This window comes from Mixophyes fleayi, chromosome 2 (assembly GCF_038048845.1).
Source record: "Mixophyes fleayi isolate aMixFle1 chromosome 2, aMixFle1.hap1, whole genome shotgun sequence".
NCBI classification, from domain to species: domain Eukaryota; kingdom Metazoa; phylum Chordata; class Amphibia; order Anura; family Limnodynastidae; genus Mixophyes; species Mixophyes fleayi.
This window is the reverse complement of record NC_134403.1, coordinates 90,071,796-90,075,744: the sequence shown is the minus strand read 5'-3', so window position 1 is coordinate 90,075,744 and position 3,949 is coordinate 90,071,796.

The following is a 3,949-nucleotide window of genomic DNA, read 5'->3' as shown; positions in this document are numbered from 1 at the left end:
TTTTGTGGTATTCTTATGAAAACTTCTGTGTGTGCATCTTTTTAATATAAATGCATACACACCTCCTTGCAGATATTTAGCTCATATTAAACTAACCACACATGGAAAACAATACTTGTTGAATTAAGTAAGAACTCTATAAGGATAAGCACACCAAAAATAGTGCAAATTGCACTTGTGAGAACAAACTATTACACAAGTAAATCAAACTGTGTAATGTCTACTGTGTCCAATGTTATAGTAAAAAGTCCCAATGTGATACTCCTCCTCTTGATATGAACAATGATTCTGCTTTTACCCTCTGTGACGCGATAAAATAAAATCATCATAGTGTAATCTGCTTAGACGGATCTCTTATTGTTTTAGTATTTCAATTACACTTGTTGCTTATGAGCTCTGACTATTCCTTATATTACAATCACTTCTCAGAAAATTTGCTTGTAATTCTTTTTACAGCTCACTATCAAATAGAAGTTAAGTGAAATATATAAAGCTCCTTTTCATTAGAGACTAATAAAGTATCTATTGGCACTCAGACAGATGGCTGTCCTGCTTTGCATGAGTGTCATTGAAAGATGATTTTGATCTTTGAAGTGGTGTAGCTTGCACATCTCCATTCAAGGGACTTCCAGATCAAGCTGGTATCAAAATGGAACAAGTCACACCATCACTTGTCAAGTTGGTTTATCAGACTGAAAGGGTCAGTTGGTCGCTCCTCTGGTGGCTCAAGATAAATAACCTTTGCTATATAGAACTGCACAATAATCATAACTGATACCAGCCTTCATGGCTAGGGGGTTGGTGTTTTCTTCAGGACAGTTTGTCTCCAGAAAAGTCAGAGCTACTCATAAGTGAACTCGAACTCTGTAATGTTGAACGTTCTAGTCAGAGGAAGAACAACGCAATGGCGGTGGCATACAGAAACCATAAAGGAGGGACCAAGAGCTCCCGTACGATGAAGGAGGCCATCAGAATAATGTGCTGGACATGTTGTAATTATTCCAGTTGTGGAGAACGTGGAAATGGATTTTCTCGGCGACAAGCCCTACACACTGGAGAATGGTTTCTTTAGCTAGAACTGTTTCAACAGATGGGGTCAGTCAGATGACTATAGAATTGAATCTCTGTTGAACCACAAGGTGGAGTATTACTGCTCAAGTACTAGGGATCTGAAGGTGTTTTTGGTGGACACCATATGGATTGTATGGAATTTTTATCTAATTTACTGCTGCTTCCACAGGTTCTAAAAAAGGTAAAAAGAAAGTCTGTTCATATGATGCTAGGGGCACTGCACTGGCCAACAAGGTTGTGGTACATGGACATTTTCAAATTGTTAGCAAGCCTGTCATGGCGTTTAACTGTAAGACAGGACCTGTTTAGTCGGGGACCATTTCATCTTCAGAGTTTAGAATTTCTGGCTTTAATTGCATGGCTGTTGAAACCATGATTCTTAAGGCAAAGGGCTACTCTGACAGTGTGGTTGAGACCATGCTTGAGGCTTGTTTTACCAGTGGAACCAGATTCTTTAGGTTGCAACGAGTTAAAGACTCGTGACCACAAAGTTCACAGATGTTAATCTTTTATTGCAACAAGCTATAAAGATCGTAATATGATTCTTGGCTTCCAATAGTAGTCTTGGCAATATGTTCAAATGAACAGCAATGCCCACTGCCCTGTTCTCTTTGATAAGAGCTGGATAAACAATAGAAGAACTGACAGTACTGCAGACGGTCAAGACAAGAGGCTACCTGTGTGGTGCAGCAGCCCAACTTTTATAGACCATAAATTATCACTAACATATATAAGGTATAAATATGATTCAGAACTTCTTATTGGCACAGCTTTGAGTAAGCGACAGTACATTTCCTGTATATGTGTAGTAAGCACTGGGACAATGCCTAGCTGATATGTTGACATGTCATGACTTTGCCTTGGTTACTTCAGCATTTCATAATACACACATAAAAGTACAAGAACAATAAAATGGACTTCTGCGACCATTTTGTTTGGCCTGTCACAGCTTAAAAGGCGATTTGGAAAAAAAATTATAGGGTATGTAAGATATTTATCTCCTACCTCTTCCTGACAGTTGGCCCTTTTTATGTCTGATTTTGCAGGAGGGTCTGGACAGTAGCTTGATATTTTTGGTTCTTTAAAAGTTCAGATCTTATCCCTGTCTGTCGTCTTTCGGAAAAAGCTGTCGCCTTTTTTTTTGCTGGAAGTGCATACCTTTTTCCAGAGTGCTGCATGTGCAACATCCATACATTCTTCCTGTTGCTCCTTGGGACCTAAACTTAGTCTTAACAGCCTTATAACACTCTCCTTTTGAACCCTTGGAGTTGGTGGCGTTAAACTTTCTTATTTGGAAGACTATCTTTCTTTTTGCAAAATGAAAACAAAAAATGAACACAGTGCTGTTCTTTGGATAAAATCCTCTTTTCAGCGTAAGGAGTGTTCAGATTTCGGTAAGTCCAGATATATCATTCTGACTTTAGGAAGTGGTTGATATCCGGAAGGAGAGGGATCCCTCCTCTTGAATGCTGTCCAGGCTGTGATGCACTATGTTAATAGCACTCTAAAGTTTAGAAAAGCAGATAACTGCTTGGTCATTTTATGTTGCCTGCAAGCGAGGTTGGCCTGCATGTAAGCAGGTTATTGCTAGGTGGATCACTTCAATAATTCAACAGTTTGCGGGAAGCGTAGGTTCCAGGAAATTAAGAGAAACAGTTTTTCCACCTGATGCAGTTCCCTCCGGGGCAGTTGCAATTGTTCCCTATTTTACACCTCTCATAAACTCTGTACTTACATTAAATCCTTTTCCCTGTAACCACATTGTTTTCTCCCTCTTGCTGCTTTCGTCTCAATTTCTTTCTGGCTTGGTTAATAACATTTCTGGCAGATTAGGGGATATAGAGGGAGAGGAGTTCAGACTGTCAGTTCTTAAAGTGCTCAAAATTCCTGGCTGAGCCTCTATAACCAATGGTTAATGTGTCATTCACCCCCCTGCCCCTAATGGACCCAGAGAAAGGGATTAACGTTTCAAAGTTCTATTCTCATATTGTTTCAAATTTGTACTTAATAATATTTACGCCAATTATATGCATGTGTGGTGTGACAAAATTTAGGCAAGCAACATTTTTACGGGCTGAATACAAACGAACATCTTGGCTCTTATTGTATGGTTTTTATTTGTAATTCATTTAAGAAACCATATTTTCTATAGATCAGTGGTTCAAATTCCATATGCAATTCATTTAGGTTGTATGTTTAAATTAATGAACATTATAGATTTCAGTGGTGTATATTTTTCCGACATTGTCCACCTGTCTACACAATGCAAGTGTCTGTATTTAGCCCTCCGCCATTTTCATGTGTTGGCAAAATGTACTCTACCCATATGTTATAGCCTGTGCCTGTATATAATTCGAAAGGGCAATTTTGTAATTGAGCGTGTAGAAATGTCTGGGAATCTGACATGACAACAATAGCATACTACAAACAGGACTCAATCTGGGGCTGGGATTCATAGCAACTTATACATAAAAACTGCACAGCCTGTGTTTTTTGTTTTTTTTTTTGTTTTTTTTGTTTTTAATTATTAGACTAAATATCTGCAAGGACTCTGCACATCTCCCATCAATTACACCAGACAACCTGTCACCTAGCACCTCTTATCTATTTGTGCCTCTCCATCAAATGACTGTGACCCCCACATCTGTGTTTGCATTTTATATGGTTTATGCTCTACACTCTATGTATAAATAGTGCATACAATCTTAACTTCATTAGTGACTCAAGTCCATTTTAAAGGTTGCAATTAATTCCTATATAGTTAGCTATTCCAACTCCACTCTTTATTTCTCTCCACTCTTTATTTCTCTTTCTTTCTTTCCTCCATTTCAGTCATGCTTTACCTTCACATCTATGTGTGTGTTTATACTGTATGTAT